At 39.1% G+C, this 20,681-nt stretch overlaps 1 long non-coding RNA gene across 1 annotated transcript; it reads left to right on the forward strand.

The window, feature by feature from the left end:
• Positions 1-772: 772 nt before the first annotated feature.
• Positions 773-1,238, forward strand: LOC132650972 (uncharacterized). Its single transcript, XR_009588963.1, has 2 exons — positions 773-812; positions 1,022-1,238. It is a non-coding gene; the product is annotated as an uncharacterized LOC132650972 (long non-coding RNA).
• The last annotated feature ends 19,443 nt before the right edge of the window (positions 1,239-20,681 follow it).

Here is a 20,681-nt window from a genome sequence, read left to right on the forward strand (position 1 = left end):
GTGCTGTGAAGGTTGTTGTCAGGGGAGCCTGAGATTCAAACAGATGTCCATAGAAGGCTAGAGAAATCAGGCATTTACAGAGACCTAAGAGACATGGAGAAGGAGATTTGGGTGTTAAAGAAAGGGAAGTAGATTTGGATGTTAAAGAAAGGATAAAATTCCCAGAGAGCAATTAATTCTAGGTCTGTACCTGAGCACAAGCTGCCTCCTACTGTAGTCTCTGTATCTACTCAGCTATGGTGGGTCAACTTTCCAGTTCTTTCACTCTTTCCTTGTCTTCTCAGATACATGTATATGTATGTCAGTCAGAATACCATATAGGCTGCCAGTTGGTGGTCTCAAATTGATTTTAAATCTCTTTTCCCCATCTGTCATCACTGCAACCTCTCTGCATGGCAGGAATAGGGATATTCTGAATGAACATTCCTATATCTCCCTTAGGTGAACATTTAATAAATCAATGGACTCTTTGAATTTCTAATCTGGTCTGGACTGTCATTGATGAAAAGACCTATTCCCCTAGATGAGATATTTTCTGCTCAATAGCATTATGTCATTCTTTGAATACCTTGCAGGAGAGAAATAAGCTGAGAATGAGGGATCAACTTATAGGCAGGAAGATTTTAATGTATGGCTTGGAGAGATTACTTAGTTGTGTATCTCTGCTCTCTAAATCTATTAAATCTAAAGGATGAACGTTTAACCATATGTTGTACTTCACACCTAAGACAAGCTGCTGAGGTGCCTTTTTGACAGAAGGTTTTCTGGCTTCCAGGTTCTCCCAGGATCCTTCAGTCCCTACCTTCTAAAGGGTAAGATTGTTGTTCCCCACCTCCACCCTTAAATTTTCAGTCCAGTAGAATCGGTCTGCCCTCTCCCAGAGGTACCCAGATATTTTATTTTCTTCTATATGCTTTTCTTCTCTTTCTCTGTTTTCTGTTTGTTCTCTCTCTCTCTCTCTCTCTCTCTCTCTCTCTCTCTCTCTCTCTCTCTCTCCACCCTTCTCTTTGCCCACATTTAGGATTCCTCCATGGTAACTTCCATGGCCTTATTCCTTGGGAACTGGGAACCCTCTGAGAACTGTTTGCATAAGCTTGCAAGTAAATATTTACCATGTCTTCAATTAGCAAATATTACCTGTGGGAAGAAAGAAACAGCATAACATTATATAATCATCACTGGTCAAAATTTGTCACACTGAATAAATATGTGAATATGTTTCCAGTTTTTATTAATAATTTGTGTTTTAACCATTGTTTTTGATTTTTCCCTAGCCCGCTATATGAGGACTAGGGAAGGTTCATGGGGGAGATTGGGAGGCTGGCTGGAAATGGTCAAAATTGTAAGTGGATACAGCCCTGATACAAAGAAAATAAACTGTAATAAACAAATAGCTTAATTAAATGTATTTTCATTTTCAAACATTGTTTTCTCTCTTATTTATTTGAAATAATAGTCTCACTATAAATTCTAGGCTGACCTTGAACTTAGTGTACATAATAGATCTGCTTACCTTGCCTCCCTAGTACCTGCAGGATAGTTGGGCATGGTCTACCTCAATAATTCAGTTTTTTCTGTGGGCTTATTGAGAGTAAATTGTTGGCTTCAAATGGTCATGGTAGTCAGCACACAGACTCTGTTCCTAAGTCCAGTAATGGAAAAAAGCATTGTTCAGATGCAGTTGTTTGGCTTAAAATCCTCTCCTTTAAGCATAAAGAAAATTATTGTTTTTTTCTTTGCGATTATTTGTTTTTTTCATTGCGATTTTATGACACATCAAAGTAGATTGGAGTTCTGTTCTTAATTCAACAGATAGTGAAAAGTAGCCTCACAGACATAAGGAGATTCTCAATATAGTTAAGAGTAACAACACATTACACTTGCCCCAACATTCTAGCAAATCACTGAGGTTAAAACCATCCAAGCCAGGCATGGTAACACAGTCCTGTAGTCATGGTGTTTAGAAAGAGAATGCAGAAAGTTCAAGATGACAAAGTAATCGATGGAAATATCCCAGGTCAATGGTATAATGGGAGGTCCACAGAACAAAGGGGACTGATTGGCTAAGACCAATGTCCATAGTCTTCCCCACAGCTCCAGAACGTCAGGGCCATTCCAGCACCATGTGTTATCTAAGGAATTTGTCACCCTGTGCTTTCTAATGTTTCCTGTCCAAGACAGCTTACCTCAATTCAGGGTTAGACTCCTGTGGACATTGGAGACTAGAACTCCATCCAAGTTGTGGGATTAGCAGGGATACACTCCATAATTATATATCCTACATAAAGGGTTCAGCACAGAAACCTTAGACCTTATCCTCACAACCAATAGGAATAGAATTAGTAATATATATATATATATAGAATTAGTTATATATATATATATATATATATATTACTACTAATGTAGTAATATATATATATATTTGCAGGTCCACACTTATTCACACATTCTTTTTTAAGACATTGGAAGGAGAGAATTCAGAAAGGCATGGAGAAAAGAGAAGGAAGGGGAAATGGTGTAATATATTTTAATTAACATCTGTAGGAAAAGTTTTAAATAAATGGTGGCTGGAGATAGCATGGAAGATATCAGAACTGGGTGTTGTTACAGAAGACAAGTTCCATTTCAGATATCACTTCCTAGCCAGCAAATATCCTCTAAGTGTGTTTCCATGGATCTGGTGCCCACTTTGGCCATTTCAAGTAGGGTACATCTACACATGAACACAAATCATCCGTATATCTGAAAGACATTTAAAGCTTAACAAAGTGGCTTTCTTAGGGTCAGAGTGCTCAGTGGTTTGAAGCAGTGATTGGTCTTCCAGATGACCTGGGTTTTATCCCAACAACCACATGGCATCTTACAGCTGTCTAGAACTCCAGGGTCCATCACTATCACAATACATCAATGCACATGAAATAAAAGGAATTTGAAAGGGAATTTTCTATATTGATGTCACAATTCTGAGAAAGAAAGCAGACTTGGGTAGCTGCAATGAACTCCTTTTCCTTTATTGAGTCAATCTACCTAAAGGCAAAGGCAGCCTTATTCCGAGGTTAGACTACCTCTGCATAGCTGTCCATCTAAGAAGTGGTGTTAGGTGTCATTACCCTGATTTCTGTATTTGTGATCTCTCCCCTTGGTATGTGAGAGAATTGTGGCTTTGATGAATCTTGTTAATGTACCGTTTATATCATACATGATGAACTTAAAGGTACTTTTGCTCAGTATATCTCCACCTGCTTTTGGAGCTAGACTTGCAGTCTTCAATTTCTACTGAAATTGTTCTAAGTGTGGTCTGTGCGGGGGGATTCGAAGATGGTGGTGACCAAACTGCACTGTATTAGAGGGGCATAGCATTTGGTTGAGGCAATTTGGACCCAGGCCTCCAGGGCCATCTCCTTAGTTTGAAAGGCACAAACATTGGAGTGCCTGCACTTTCTGCACATCCAGCCAGTGAGGAGCCCCAGGTCCAGGAACCTCCACTCCAGCAACCAGACATCAGATGGTCCATGCTCCCCTCAAGGGAGCTTTAGTATTCCTGGGACAGTTATGGTCAATTGCATCCAAGCCCCTCCATGGCTGTCTCCCAGGTCTAAGAGTAATGAACCAGGGGGGCCCTAAACTTTAGGCTTATGCCAGTGACTGTGGACCCCCAGGCCTAGGGAACCTCCATTCTTGCAGCCACATATATGATAACTCCTGCTCCCCTTCAGGCATCTTCAGGATTCTTGGGACATTTGGGGGTCAATAGATCTGGTACCCCTACAGCTGTTTCCCTGGTCTGACAGTCAGGAAACCTGGACCCCCAGCACTTGACAGATATGCCAGTGAATGGAGATCACCAGGTCCAGGGACTTTCCTCTCCAGCACCCAGATATTGGATCCCTCCTGGTCCCCTGAAAGCAGTATTGGGGTTCCTGGGGATGAGTTCCTAACACTGAAGCCACAGTTCACTGGTCACCCAGACCACACAAACAGTGGAAGCACCTGGATCATGGATCCAGGATGGCCCAGCCCAAACGAGTCTCAGTAACAGAGACACAAAGTCTGGCAAGAAACCCCTTGTAATTCTCCCCCTAAACCCCTCACTTAATCGCCTGTCCTCTGTGTCTACCCTGTACCTTCAACTGTCTCCAAGGACACCAAGACAGAGCCTTGTACTCTTTCCTTCTCCAGAAACTAGTGCCTTGCCTCGTCAGTGTGAAAATTACCAAGTGAATCCACAGACATCAGATCAACCTGCTCCTTGGCACCTTGACTTCTGGTCAAGGGCACCACCAAACACATCACTTACAGTCTTCTGAGGGGATCATACACTGTTGCTGATCTTGACCCTTCTAGATCCCAGCTTCCTGAAGAAATGAACACTCAGGACTTCCCAAATTTGAAGCTGAATCCCATCCCCCATAGACCAACCCTCCCCATTCATCTTAGTGGTATATACACACAGACTGGGGTCACTTACATACCCTTAACACATACATCATCCTAGGGCTGGACACAGACCCAGTCACATGGAGTGGTAGTGTGGTCTCTTTTCTTTTAATGTTCCTTTGAAATGTATACACCTTACCCTTGTTCATTCAAATGCTGATTTCTCTTCTCCCCTCCCCACTCTGTGGTTTCAATTCAGATATTGCATTGTGATACTTACTCTAAGAATCCTGTCTCAACTTTGTGTAAACAGGCCCAAATAAAGCATCTAGACACAATGTTGAGCAATGGGAGGAGCCATTGGGCAGGAAAGAGGGGAGGAGCTAGAGGACAGGAAATGAGTGGGAGGAGAAAGGGTGAGAGGAGAGCGAAGGGAGGAGAGAGCTGGGGGAGAGATCTTGGAACTGTGGAGAGATGGACTGGACCAAAGATATCACTGAAAGCAAGAAAAATTTGGAAATCTAAATGTTAGGAAACTGTGTGGGCTTGGAGGTTTAGGATGGAGTACCTATTGCCCAGCATTCTGTTCTAGGTTAACTCAAGAGATCCCTGTGTCTGTGTAGTGATTTGGTTGCACAGCTGTTTAAGATTAACAGCAAGCATTACTAAAAGATAATTAATAGTAAATTTTAACAGCAACTTACAAGAAATGACACCCAACTAATCTAAGTATCCCAATTCTTTAAATCATACTTTATCATAACTTTGTGGGGGTAATAAGCTCCCAGTGATGAAACCCAAACTTAAAACCTAAAAACTCCCAGGTCAATTACTGTCTCTTTAAGAAAGACTCTTAAACCCGCCGAGGAGCACAAGATAGCAAAGGAACATATATATCTATACATATAGATAGATAGATAGATAGATAGATAGATAGATAGATAGATAGATAGATATGTTCAAATACATATATATATATATGTATTTTAACAGGCTAGTGAAGGCACATGTCTTTCCTCCCAACACAAAGTAAAAAAAAAAAAAAAAAGCAAGTCTCTGAGTTCTGGATCAAGCTAATTTACATAATAAAAGCCAAGATGGCAACTCCAGCTGTTTAGCCACTTGCAGGGATACTCTAAGATTCAAAATGACAAAATTTTCTTTAAGGTTGCTATATAAATTCTTTTTGTCTAAATAATAGATGTTATGTCCTTACTGCTCTAAAGGTTGGATTCACATATATTTTAGGTTTATGTAAAGAGAGATAATGTCACACTGCTCTAGAAACTGCCTTATCCTTTTAAATGTGAAACATTTTCACAGGGGAAAATGCTGGCCATGCCTATGTAAAAAAGACACAGGAGGCTTAAACATGGCAAAATACATGCCATCTTAGTTTAGTCAGAAACACTCAAAAATTATATTCATATGTTGAAAAAACAAAACTGTCCATCCCATATCAAAATGGGCAAGCCAAAGAATAGCACAAACCAATGTCAAAACCCAGGTACAAGATGCTTGGTATATACTTAAACGCTAAGGGTAAGAGAGTTTATAAGCTTAATGCTAAGAAAGTTTATATAAAGTGTGGCTCTAAAGGCTTAACTGTCCACTCTGTATAAAAAAGGGGCAAGCCAAAAAATAGCCATGATCAATGTAAAGCCCAGGTACAAGAAGCCTAGGGTATGCTTAAATGCTAAAGGTAAGAGGGAGGTTATATAAAGTTTGACTATAAAGGCATAACTACCCATTCCATATAAAAAAGGATAGGACACATAGCTAAATATAAAAACTGCTTTACATAGCTATATATAAAAATCTAGGGATAATCCTCTAAACAGGTACAAGATACTTACAGTATGCTTATGTTCAAAATTAGAAAGGAGTTTATATAAAGTTTACTTAAAACATGCATTTTCTATTGATCAAGACAACCAGCTTGTGTCTCTAATGAGAGGCTTTTCTAGGGAAATAGGTAGCAGCTTGGTCTAATACAACAGGCACGCAAGAGACCCAAAAGCTATTTTAACTTATCCAACCTTCTTTTGATTTCAACAGGATAATGACTCTATGTTCAATAATAATGGTAATTTATATTACTCTGATCCCTTTACACGGGAACAACTCTAAAACTAACTGAGAGATTAAAAAAAAAATTGTCTCTACCCAGAACTTCAACAATACTTGGCCAATAAATCCTTGACTAAAATGTCCTTAAAATATATTATGCTAATCTTTTAATTTGCATAGATAGAATTGGCTTACAGTTTAGTTGCATCCTACACATCTCATACATTTATAATTTTAGAACTCTATAATGCTTGTGAGAAATTAGATGTTTGCAGAATAAAAGAACTGGACACCAGAGATGCTAGATCAAACCTAACAGAATCATTCTTCAGCATGCTGAGACATTGACACATCTGTTCCAGCATCTTGCATGTTCCAGCATTCTGCTTGTTCCTGGCTCAACTGCTTCAACTGCTGTATCTCATCAAAGCCTGCTCCCAAAAGAAAGTTGAAGAAAGCTACTAATCTTAATTGGTCCAGTATTTTAGACTGTTCCAAAGAGGACTTTTATTAAGCCTGAAATTTCTCAACATTCAAAGACTGGACCTCAAATGTTATTGTTTGCTTAATTAACCATTTTTTCCCAATTTTACTTGGGCTGCTTACAGGATTTCTACATGTCCAAAATGTCAGCTAGAAGAAATCCATGAGAACAACATCCAACTTTCCTTAAAGGGGGTTGGGTATGTTTTTGGTTGTTTGCTATGGCTATGAAATTTTATTGTAATTGGGAGATGTTTATCATTATTAGTGGTCATATTCAGAGTGAAACAAGGTTATACTCAGGGATTTCTGTCTTTTCCTTTTTCTATCTTTCTTTCTTATATAAGGAGAAAGGGGGTTAAAAAGAAAATATTATACAGCAATATCATATAGGAGTAAGACAAAAGGACGATTATTGAATCTACTCAACTTAGGGTTTTATTTGTTATTCTCAAGCAAGGTTAATTTTAACTCTGGTATAGGAATTTGCATACTGATACAAAAATAAGTATTTTTGATACATTGGTATAAGCTTTAGTATATTGATACAAATTCAAAGTAACTTCCAATACTTTTAAACTGCTATGAAAAACTGGTTAGGATACTGGGGAATGCAAGTTAATTGCTAGTTATTTAACTCATAGTCATGTCAGACACTAGTCTAATTTATCACATGAGCATACATCTGAGCTTTAACAGATAGATATGATTTTGTAGACAGATCGATTTTATAAAGATAGGTAGCCTTCAAAAACTTCAGAGACCTACAGAATATGGCATTTTAAAATGTCTTTATTATTTTAAAGATTCTTTGACAATGAGACAGGTCATCTCCTGGCAGCACCCCACCTACCTGAAAGAATCTAATGAGCATCGAAGAACCTCCATATGGAGATGGCTTTAAATGTGGCAAACAAGCCACTCGGGTAAAGAAAATACCCTTGCTTCACGACAGACAAATTCTGCCAAAAAATGGGCAAGGTAATGCAGGACAAGTTGACTGCTGAACTCTGCCAAGACAGGGTAAGCAAGTCCTAAATAGTTCCTGTTTCACATATATATCTGTCAAATACTCTGAGCCAGAAAGCTGAAGATGATGCTCCAATCTTACAGAAAGTTATGGATGACTGTTCAGGCCGCAAACTGTATCTGTCAATTTTTAATTTTTGAAAGTTGCTGACATGCACTTGCTATGTACTCTAATACCTAATTTTATTCCTTCTCAAGTCTCTGATGGGGTTGAAGACCAAAGAGTTACAGTGCCACAATTAAGCTTAAGTAGTTTAGAAGTTAAGAAATGCTTTCCTATAGGTAATACCATTAGGGATAAAAGTTAATTTAGGTATAGAATTTTAAACTTGTCAAGATAGACAAGATGATCAGATACTTTCTCCTAAGTTGCTAAATACACATGCACTGGACATTGCACATGTAGATTTTACCTAACAGTTTTCATAATTTCAAAATTATTCTTGTATTGAAAGAAAAGGAGCCTTTTATTAGACTTAAAGTGGGAAATGTTGGTATAATGTTCTTTTGAAATGTAATACACTTTACCGTTGTTCATTCAAATGCTGATTTCTCTCCCCCACTGTCTGCTTTCAATCTAGACATTGCATTGTGATACTTATTCTAAACATCACCTGTCTCAACTTTGTGCAAACATCCAAAATAAAGTAACTAGGCACAATGTTGAGCAGGGAAAGGAAGCACGAAGAGAGGGAGGGGTCAGAGGACAGGAAGATGGGAAGAGAGCTGGGAGAGTAAGGCTTGAGGAGAGCTATCAGAGAGACCTGGAGGAGAGATCTTGGAACAGCATGGAGAGAATGAACCAGACCTGAGATTTCACAAAAAGCAAGTATAATGTGTAAAATCTAAATGTTAGGAAACTATGAGTGTTTGGAGGTTTCGGAGAGTGTAAGTATTGTCCAACATTGTGTTCTAATTTACATAAATAAACCAGGTCTCTGTGTGGTGATTTGTTCATACAGCTCTTTAGGATTAACAGCAAGCTTTAATAAAAGATAAACCAATAGTAAATATTAATCACAGCTTACAACACAGTGGCCACAGGGAATACTGTCGGGAGACACGGCTCAACTAGTACTAAGATTTTCAGAGGAAACACCCTACACAGGAGAGGAAAGGAAAGCCAAGAACCTTGTTGGTAAAAAGAAAAAGATTCAACCAATGGAAGGCATCTGTGTGGGGGTCGGCCAAAAGGCAGGATACCTCCTTTTCCCAGGGAAATGGAAAGATACCCATCAGTCTCTCAGAAAAAGGGGAAATATTTATGTGGAACATGAAAAGGAAAGCATCAGTCAACTGGTGTTGGATGTGTGGATATAGCAACTGGGTAGCCAAGAAAGAAGAGTTCCAAAACCAGGAAAGGGAGAGGGAGGAATCTCACCTTTTAAGATAGACAATAGGTGCAGTATTTATCTGGAGCCTAATTGATCTGAGAGGTGGATTCAGGTGGCTTTTTTGCAGCTTACAGTATCACTTTTAAGTTTTATAAAGGAGATAAACTTTTAGAGATGGCAGTATCACCATTGCAACATGCATTGAAATACACATTGTAGAAAAGGTGGTAGACATACACCTTTGTGTTAACAAGATCAACATTTTCAAAGGTGAACTGTGGAAAGGCAGAAGCCTTTCATGAAGTAGATGGGACAAAAGCTCATTTGTTCTTAACTTTTACTATGATTATACCTTATGGAAAAGAGGTTTAACCAATTTTTAAGTTTGCATTTATCAACCTTAAAACCCTTTCTTAGAACCTCAAACATTTTTGTAGAACCTTTATAACTTAAACTTCTTCTCCTTAGGCCTTTGTGTCTAGTTACCTACCATGAGACTGCTGTGAACATTTATTGTTCTTTAGCCAAAGGGATGGCAAAAGGTTACATCCGTGGCCTGTTTTTTGGATGTGATAGCAAACTAGAACTTACAACTCTACCAGTGAGGCTTAAGGCCTGGTCTGCTGCATATAAAGAGAACAGAGGAGGCCTCTGAAGTCTCCCAACCCAGAAATTGACAATATGACCACGGAACCCTACTTTGAGGCCAAAACAGACCTGCAGCGTTACTGTGGGCTGAGCAAGGGTGGTGGGGGTCGCTGAATCTAGGAGCCACTTGTTCTCAACCAGGCCAAGGAGCAGAAAGGCTGGAAGTATCTGTGGTTGTTATACTGGTTAAACCACCGTGGCTGGGCATAGAGGACAAGCCTGCATGGGAGCATTTTGTCTTCCAGAAACCAGTCTGCCAGCAGGTAGTCATGGCTTGTTGAGGCAGCCATGGGACCAGTGTCCCCTTTGGCTGCATTTCAAGCAGTCCCCTGGTGAAATTGACTTTAGGCTATACCCCCACTGGATGGGGCACTGAAGACCTCTTGTTTTCTGTGTGGGAATGCCAACAGTCTCAGAGCAGCAGCCAAGGTCTGGAGCAAAGTTTAAGCCATAGATGAGCCTGTCAGGAAGACACTTCTCTTATTCTTATTACCTGCTCCTGTATGGTGACTCAAGGACCATCCTTAGCTGTTCAATTAAGATAGCAGTGAGGGAAAGGGAGGAGAATGGGGGAGCGGGATATAGCTGCAATACAGAGTTAATAAAATGTAAGTAATAATAAAAATATTAAAAAAGATAGCAGTGACACCATTTTTGCATCTGTAGGAATATAAATATATTTTTGGACATGTTAGAGGACTTGATCATGTATGAGATGACTGACCTTTAACTTGCATTTGTTAACCATTGAATATTAGGGCTTTAGGCTTTGTCCCTATTAAGTTGGAACCTTAAAAGTCATAAACATTGTCTATACCTTATAAAATGTCTAAGGCTGTACTGTAGATTAATAATGTTTTTTTATATAGAAAATAAGACCAAGAATATTTTAACCTTTATAGTGAAGATATAGCATAATGACCTACCTTTAAAATGAATAAATAAATGACTCTAAAATTAACAGATATTAATTTATAGTATGCTTGGAACTATATCATATAGTTTAAAGGTATTTTGGCCAAAACTTTTACTTACTAACTCTCGAGTTGTGAGATTTAGAATAAATAACACTATAGTAGAACATTATAAAGGAATTTTAAAATTACCCTTGAATTTACTTTACTAAATGCATTAGCCAGAAAGCCTAGTGGTATATCCAGATCACAGGCAGCTCATGGCAGGAATAATAGCATTTATTTAGTAATTTAGGAATAAATAAAGTCACAGGCAGTTAGACATGCATTTTAAATTAGCTAATTTGAATAGACTTTTATAACCTTGAAATTTTAGCATCATATAAAAATTATGTTGAACCAGGGTTGGAGAATATTGTAGAGCATGTTGTAAAATATAACTTGGAATTTTTAGAAAAATCCATACCAATTTAAAATGAGAGCTGTTCCTGTCCTTATCTAAAAGGAGATAAAATAAACAGAGAATTAATTATGATTAATATTGTTCATACCATGTGGTCACCTTAAGGTTTACAGTTTAATTTTCACATTTCTTTTGAGAGTATAAAAAGAAACCAGAGAGTATTTTTATTTAGTGGGATAACAAGAAGAGAGAAAGAGACAGGACTTTCAGAAAAGAAATACAGGGAATCACTTTTACTATCTGATCACTCTTAGTGTTCCTTGGTATGAGACATTTGAGTAGGGCAAATATCAGTGGAGAATCTAGATGTTTCCCAAAGAGAAGAGAATATGAAGAAGCCATTCCTGTGCATGAGAAAGGGGAAAAGGAACTGGACCATGTGGCTAGTGGTTCATCAACCAAATAGGACTGCAGGTCAGGGGCTTAGCCCAGCTAAAACCAGGAACCTCCTTGCCTAGTACCAGGGTTTTATGAGCAGAAAGGCCAAATTCTCTTAGGGAGAATCTCATCTGTAGGAAAGGCTGGGGTAGATGGGCAGCTTTAGAGTGGAGATAAGAAGGGGTTCAGTGGTCTTTTAGGACCTATAAGGGACTGTAGTTTTTCCAACCTCTCTGGCTTTTATTGGTGCCTTACAAATGAAGGAGGAACTGTGTACGAAGTGAGATAACTGACCAGTATCGGAGCTTTGAAAGTCACAGCACAAAAGGGAATGGGCAAGAAAGAGGGACAAAGCTTTCTTGCTGTGAAATGAGTTGACAGTAGCAATGTGAAGTGAGGTACTCAGTTGTACATGATCAATAAATGTCCTGTGTGGCCTATAGAGGACCAAATCAGGAGTGAGAACAAAGAACTAACCTTATCATGAGGAAGATACCCATGCCCCAAATTGTGTATCATCTGTTTCCTGCTTTTCTCCCAAGGTTATCTCATACCTACCAGGTGAAAAGTAGCTGTAGTTAACCTGAACCAGTGTGAAGTCACAGAACAACAATCTCCTTTTGTTTCCTAAAATCGCTCTTTAATTGTTAATATTCGTGATAGCCTTCTGCCTGTGTACAGATTGTTCACTCCACTGCAAGTTGAATAATGGGCTGTTCAAGCTATCCCAATTGATTCCAGGAGGAGGAACAGCTTACAAAGAGCTGAAAGATGGAAGGGTAGGTTATTAGACAACAGGAACAAATCTACTTAAAAAATCTCTGCCGATTTGGGAAAGGTGTGACCCTGATTCTCCACATATGAACCCAAAGGTCGAATCATGGATCCAAAGTCCGTTCCTGGAGCATAGGATTCTCCTGAGCTTCCTCCCTAAGCCAGGCCCTCATTACTCTTCGTAATTAGCAAACATGCATTCATTCCGCCTGGGCCAGGAAGCACTATGCTTTGTCTCTTCAGTACACCATGACCCTATGGAAGGTGCTCATGTCCCTCAAGACTCACTGGCCAATCAAGACTTCCAGATGAATCCTGTACACAGAAGAAGAGGAGGGTTCTTCCGGGTGCCAGGTTTCAGGTTCCATTTGGAAGCTGAGCTCTCAGGAGTGTTTGGCATCCAGTGGTCTGAGCTCAGCTGCTGGGTCCTGTGAGGGGTTTCAGGTGACTTCCAAAACGGCACCATGGTGAGTGTGTGGCGGCAGCCCCCAACATGGTGGTGGAGTAGGAGGCTGAGGGCTGAGCAGCAGGAGCTGGTGTGGTTGGTCCTTCCTGAGCTGGATGGAAACCGGCAGCCATCAGCTGCTTGTGAGGTCCTTTGTCCTGGCCTTACCAATGCTGAGCTATCTGATTCCCATGTGTTAGAAGTGGGATGGACTGTGAGAAGACTGGATGTGGCGACCTGGCACTGTTAAGACTGAAATCCTGTGACAAATGGCTGAGTTGCCTATTTAACAGCTCAGAGCAGAATTAGCTACCTGATTTACCCAGCATCACTGAGTCTCTCCCTGTTTACAGGCTGCGGCTGGCGTACTTTGCCCTCTAGCCCAGGGCTCGGGACCTTAACCCAGCATCCACTTCTTTCTGTTATCTACCCAATTTGGTTACCTAATCTGTTTCATCTATTATTAACTGTCATAGTCTCATGGTTTGGCGTGCCCCTCTCCTCTCCTCCCTGTCCTCCCATGACTCAGGGGTGTGTTCTCCTTGGGCTCTCCCAGAAGTACTTGCCGGTGTGTGTGCCTTTCTAGGGATAATAAATTTTCTCCCCACCATACCTAGGAAGAATCATGTCATTTAATTTTTAGTTTTTCATTCATCTCTTATTTGCTACTCTTTTCTTTCAACTTCAAGGCTCCTTTAGGCTTCAGTTTTTGTTACTGTTTGCATTTGACTGAGGGATGATGCAGGAATTCTCAGCTGTTAGATAGAGATGGCTGCATTGGACAGTGAGAGGGTAATGAAATGTGTACATGCAGCACCCTGTGACTTGTAAAATAAACATGTACCCTGGGAGAGTGGAAACACTTATTCAACTACTAATTTACTAGGCTGAGGCTCTGTCTACCCTAGGGCAGAGCTGAGATGGTTTTTGCTGTCTGAGTCCCCTTATCTCTAATCCTCCAGTAGAGGATCTGCCAGAGTCCTGAGACCCAAATGCTTGGTTTAAGTAAATGATGATGGACTTTGGGGAAGCTACACAACCAGGAAGGAGGACCAGTACAAAGTACCTTGTAGAGTCTTTCCAAGATTCTTCTCTGGTGCTTCTAAAGTGATCAATATCCAGGACCACAAGCTATGCCATGGAGACCATGGAGTTCATTGATGCCAGTCCCAGAAAAGCTTGTCTGCTGAGCTAGGAGAGTTCCACGTGTTAGAAGTGGGATGGATTGTGAGCCAGTATGTATGTGGTGCCCTGGGCAGAGGCCCTTGCCCTGTCAGCTTTTCTGAGTGTGGATTCCCTGGTGAGAAGGAGACTCTGCGGCTCTGTCCTCTAAAAGGGAGTCTCATTGTCCTGTTTATGTTGTTCTTGAGGCTTACTATTGTCTTCTCTGTGTGTCTTTCCAGGTCTATGTCATGTCACTCAGGAAGATCTTTTCTAGTTGCATCTATTTGCCTGAACATTTCATGATTTCCTTGTGTTTAATGGCTGGGTAGTATTCTATTGTGTAAATATCAGTTTCTTTACCCATTCTTCGGTTGAGAGGCATAGAGATTGTTTCCAGTTTCTGGTTAGTAGAAATGATGCTGCTATGAGCATGGTTGAGGGAATGTGCTTGTTGGATGGTGGAGCAACTTTCAGGTGTGTGCCCAGGAGTTGTATAGCTGGGTCTTTAGGTGTGACTTTTCCCAGTTTCCTGAGAAAGTGCCAGATTGATTTCCAAAGTGGTTATATAAATTTGCTCCCCCTCCAGCAATGGAGGAGTGTTCCCCTTTCTGCACTTCCTTGCCAGCATATGTTGATACTTCAGGTTTTGGCCATAGTCATTCTGACAAGTGTAAGATGGAGTCTCACAGACAGTTTTGATTTGCATTTCCCTGATGAATGAGGATGTTGAGCATTTTTTTAAGTATTTATGCACTGTTGAGTATTCTCTATCCCTGTGTCCTATTACTAATTGTATTATTTGGTCTGTTGGTGCTTAATTTCTTGATATCTTTAACATAATTCTGGATATTAGCCCTTTTTCAGATGTAGGGTGGTGAAGATCTTTTCTCAACCTGTAGATAGCCATCTTCTCGTCTTGATAGTGTCCATTGCTTTACAAAGCTTTTGAGATTCAAGATGCTCCATTCATTAATTGTAGATCTTATCGCCTGCATTGCAGATGTTCTGTTCAGGAAGTTGTCTCTCCTGGACCAATGAGTTCAAGAGTGTTACCCACTTTCTCCTCTTGCACATTTTGGGAATCTGGCTTTATGTTTAAGTTTTTGATCTACTTGGATTTGAGTTTTCTGCAGGGTGAGAAATATGGATCTGTTTGCATTTTTCTATATGTGAACTTGTATTTGGAGCAACACTATTTGTTGAGGATGCTATCTTTTCCATTGTATTTATTTATTTATCTGTGTCTTTGATTTGTTTCCATTGATCACTCAGCTTATTTCTATGCCAGCACCAGGTAGTTTTTATTACTATTGCTATTAGTATATCTTGATGTCAGGTATGGAGATACCAACAGAAGTTCATCTTTCTAGGCTGAAGTAGTCTTTCCTCAAAAAAAAATATGTCTAGGAGAACACAAATGGGTGTTGGCTTTCAGATGTAACCACACAGTAGCGGGTACTTTGATGTAAGGACACAGGCATAGGTGACCTGAAGGATAAGCATGTGAACAGATGCCTTGAAGGGATGGGCCACAGGTTGTTTAGTATTTTTTGTTTTTGTTTGTGTTCTGTAAGAAGCAAACATTTTGCTTTGCAATGAAATGAGCAGGAATGCCACAATTTAAGCTGTTGAAAGAGAACACAAAATGTGTTAGGCCAATTGACTTCTTTGGGGCATTACCAGTCTCTGTCATCTGGATTCTAGAAGTCTACTCAAACAGCAATTGGAACTGTTTTATTAAATTTCTTTTATTTATCCATTTCTTAATCTCTACCTATCTTCAAAACTTTATTCTTTCCAACACCCTGACTCGGTAAAAGAGAACAAAAGCTAGAAGGGAATGATTTATAAGTCCATTTAAGCTGCTCTGTGAGGTTTAGGGTGGCCAGGTTCTTTGGGGCAATACCTCTTAGTCACCAGGATATCCAGCAGTCCAACAAACCAGCAGTGACAAACAGAGCAGCAGTGCGGGTAAACAGCATCAGGAAGAGCAGCAGCTTCTTCCTTCTTCAAAGACCCCTGGCCCTCTCATGGCTCTGTCATGTGTACCTTTACCACAAGACTCAGAAATAACTATGTCCAGGTGGCAAAACCTCAGGCCTGCTAGAGACAATCATAAGTAACAGCTGTGGACAAACTGAAGCAGCCTCTTGCTCCAGGCCTGGGGTTAAAAGAAAAACACATTGACATAACATGAGTGGAATTTTAAGGAAACAAAAATTCTTAATACAATTACTGATTTTATGATTTGATATATTCTCTCTCTTTTAGTTAGTTTGATTAGAGTGTTTCCATCTTGTTGATTTTCTCAAAAACCCAAACCTTTATTTTTTGGATTCTTTATCATCTCTTTATATTTTTTTTCTGCTCTCAGTTTGATAATTTCTTGATCTCTACTCCTTTTGTGTGCTAACATATTTTGTTCTAGACTGTTCAGGTCTGCTGTTACCTTGATGGCATGAATCCGCTCTAATATCTTTATGTAGGCACTTTGTGCTATGAAGTTTCCTCTTAGCATCTCTTTTCATTCCTCATTTTTTCCATGAGTTTGCAAGTGATATGTATTTATTTTCTATGAATTTTATGCTTTTCAATTGTTTTTTCTGTTTGAAACCATTTATTTTTCACTTGGTCAAAGTTTATTCACTTTCCATGAGTTTGTAAACTTTGTGTTCTTTCTGATGCTATATATATATCCAGCCTTAAGCCAGGGTGGTCTGATAGGATACAGGATGTTATTTCAATTTGCTCTTAGGACTTACATTGTGTCTGAGTATGTGGTCATTTATAGAGGATGTTTCATGAAATGATGAGAAGATACATTCCTTTATGTTTCTGTAAAAAGTTTTGTAAATTTCAGATAGTTAGTCCCTGCTGTGGTAATATAGCTGAGCTCAGGTGGTGACATATTCCCTGACTGTTCTTGAATCTATTCCTAAACTGGTGTCTAAGCATCTGGGTTTGGGGCAATTATAGGACTAAGTGCTGATCTGATATGTGGGAGTTTTGTTCTTGGGGTTCTGTTAGCACTCTGAAGTTTCAGAAAGTGTGTTGGATGAGTGTTGCTATTTTAATGACCTGCTTGGCTAGGGTGTTCATGTATGCTGGATGGTATGGAGGGGAAGGAACCACACGTGTTCAGTGTTGGAGCACTAGAGAAGATCCTGAGAATAGGTTTTGCATTAACAAAGATATTGGGAAGATCCCCCTTATACCGCCTTAGTCTCCATGCAAGCATGGCCTAGCATATGCTCTTGTGTTGATCCACATCGACCTTTATGTATTAATATTTGCCAGAGAATATATTCTTAGTCTAAGGATGTCATGTATTCATGATATTAACACTCCCTGAGACTTCTGAGTCATTATATTGCAGGTGTGTGACATTCTTCCTGCCTCTTGTTCTTGTTTTGAGTTTTTAACTGGGTGAATATGAGTAGTATTTTGCCTTTATGTGTGACTATGCAGCTTTTGTGTACCTGATCCTTACAATAGTCAGCTGATGGCCTCAGAAGTTCAGAATTTGGAGTAATGGGTAGTTGTGAGCCTGAATGTAAGCACTGGCAATTGAGGCCAGTTATTGGCAAGACCAACAAGTGCTTTTCATTGTTGATCCACTTCAGCCGTCTTATGTTACTCATTAATGGACAAATATTCCAGGACTAATGTTTTCATCTGTCCATTTGTACCTGTTTGAACATGCATTCCCTTTTAGTAAACTTTCATTAATATTAGTTTAAACTGGGACACTTCAGGTTTCTGGAAGATAGATATAGAACTGTATTGAATATACAATTCTTTGTTGGAACTTCAGAAATACCATGGAGTTCTTTGTATCTTTCTTAATTGAATGATTTTTTTTTTGCAGTGGATAAAGGCCTTAACTCTACCTCATCTGGATGTCATGAAATTTGTTTTGGAGGCCAGACAACCTTGCAGCACAATGAAATACACATACCTCTGCTTCCTGACTACTAGAATTAAAGTCATGAGCCAATACAAGAGCTTGTCCATAATTATTGTACTTAGTAATTGTGCATACAATTTCTGTGATCTGCGGTCTGTACTGTTCATCACCATCCTTGACTTTCTTACTTTATGTCTGTTACTTGACATTTCTCTTGTAAGACTAAATTCTATTCAAAGGTTTCCGATTGAGATGAACCTCCTCATTTAGTTTACTTCTAAAATGACCAGGTGAGTACATCAGAACTTCTCTATCAGGAGATAACTCAGGGAAGAACCAGAACTATATGAATTTATTGTCAATGAAGTATACTTTTACATTGTTGCCACTACTGTGCTTTCACTTATACCCATATTTGGAATAATTTAGAATTTTATCACCTATGATGATGTGAATGTGTACTTCACTCAGGAAGAGTGGGCTTTGCTGGATCCTTCCCAGAAGAATTTCTACAAAGATGTGATTATAGACACCTACAAGTACCTTACAGTCATAGGTAAGACAGTAAATTTTCTTTCACTATTTGGTTAAAGTGGACATCTGTTGTTGATTTTTCTCAATGATGCTCTTATGTAATTTCAATTGGAATGAGGAAGAATAAATTAATCATGTTTCTAAAGTTCCTTGAAGAGAGAAAATTAAATTTTCCCCAATTTTCAGTAAAATATCAGCTCTTTCTGGTATATATTTTAGGCTACAATTGGGAAGACCATAATATTGAAGAACAGTGTCAAAGTTTGAAAAGATATGCAAGGTAATTATCTCATGGAAGCTTATATAAATATACCTGTGAAAAATTTTCAATGTGTCCCAGGAGTTTTAAAGGAAAGCAATAGTGTAAAGAATCCAGTATTCTAGAGTATTAAGGAATATTAAATTCTCCCAACCTCATGTTCCTCAATGTAAGCTGTTATTTTGTTTTCAAGGCAGTTTGATATGTATGAAGACAGTGAAACCTTTGCTAAACAGATATTACTGTAAAAAGGACTTTTTTTCAATCTAGAAATCATGGTCTCCAAAGATTACTGCCCCTCTGTCTGCTACCCTACGCCTGGGTAGGGCAGATTCTAGGTTCCATACAACCTACCTTAGGCCTAGGAGTTTTTTGGCCTCTGAGAATTACTGCTAAATAGACAAATCCTGTCTTATTCTTTCTGAGCTCATAAATGGTTGATTCAATTCACCTGTTCTTACTCAAACTCCTCTCCTAGCTTCCTTGTTAAATCTATCTTTTCTACTGTCACCTAATTGCTTTGTATAGTCTCAAACTAACTCCATCCGTCTTTTCTAATCTTCAGGCTCTTTTTTATTCTCTGGCTCATTTGATCTTGACCTCAGTTCTCTCTCTCCAACCTGTCTTTCTATTACTATCCCAGTAAAACTCCCTCCTCTCTCCATGTAGTACCCCTTAAGAAGCTCATTTCCATTCTTGTCTCCTGAGAGATGCATGTATCATATTCTGCCAAATATTTTTCTGATTGTGTCGGCTTTCCTGCCATTACTTTTTCTTCTAAAGGATTAGAGTTTAAACTGGGACACTTTTATGTCTGGTTTTATGTTGATATCTTTGATGTACTTGGACTTTCGTTTTGTGCAGAGTGAGTAGTATGGATTTATTTGCATTTTCCTGCAGGTAGATATCCAGTGAGACCAGCATCATTGAAGGTGCTGGTCTTTTTTACATTGTATGATTTTGGATTATTTGTCAAAAACCAAGTGACTGTAGGTGTGTGGGTTTTTTTCTGAGTCTTCCATTTGGTTCCATTGATCGACTATTCTGATCTTATGCCAATATCATGTAGTTTTTATTACTATGGCTGTGTTGTATAGCGTGAGATCAAGGATGTTGATACTTACAGACTAATTGTTGTTGTACAGGATCATTTGGGCAATTTTGGGTTTTTTCTTTTTCCATATGTAGTTGAGAATTGTTCTTTGCAGGTCTGCAAAGATTGATGTTGCTATTTTGAAGGGAAATGCCTTGAATCTGTAGATTGCTTTTAGCAAGATGTCCATTTTCAGTATGTTAATACTATGCATCCATGCGCACAGAAGATCTTTTCATCTTCTGTTATCCTCTTCAATTTATTTCTTCAGGAATTTGTAGTTTGTTTGTTTTTTTCAAAGATGTCTTTTGCTTGCTTGGTTAGAGACACACCAAGGTACTTCATGTCATTAGTAAAGGGTGTTGTTTCCCTAATTTCTTTCTCAACCCTTTTGTCTTTGGTATATAGGAGGGCTTCTGATTATTTTAACTTAATTTTGTATCCAGCCACTTTGCTGAAGGAGTTCTCTGGTGAATTTTGGGGGTCACTCATGTGTACTATCATATCATCTGTGATTAGTGATACTTTATCTTCCCTTCTTAGTTGTATCCTCTTCTCTCCTTTAGTTGTCTTATTGCTCTAGCTAGGACCTCAAGTACTATGTTGAAGAGATAGGAATGAGTTGGCAGCCTTGCCTCATCTCTGGGTTCAGTGGGATTGATTTAAGTTTCTCTGGGTTTAGTTTGATGTTGGCTAAATGCTTGCTGCATATTGCCTGTACTATTTTTATGTAAGTGCCTTGTATCTCTGATCTCTCCAACACTTTAACATGAATGGGTGTTGGATTTTGTAAAATGCTTTTTTGG

Source organism: Meriones unguiculatus (genome assembly GCF_030254825.1).
Source record: "Meriones unguiculatus strain TT.TT164.6M chromosome 13 unlocalized genomic scaffold, Bangor_MerUng_6.1 Chr13_unordered_Scaffold_37, whole genome shotgun sequence".
Lineage (NCBI taxonomy): Eukaryota > Metazoa > Chordata > Mammalia > Rodentia > Muridae > Meriones > Meriones unguiculatus.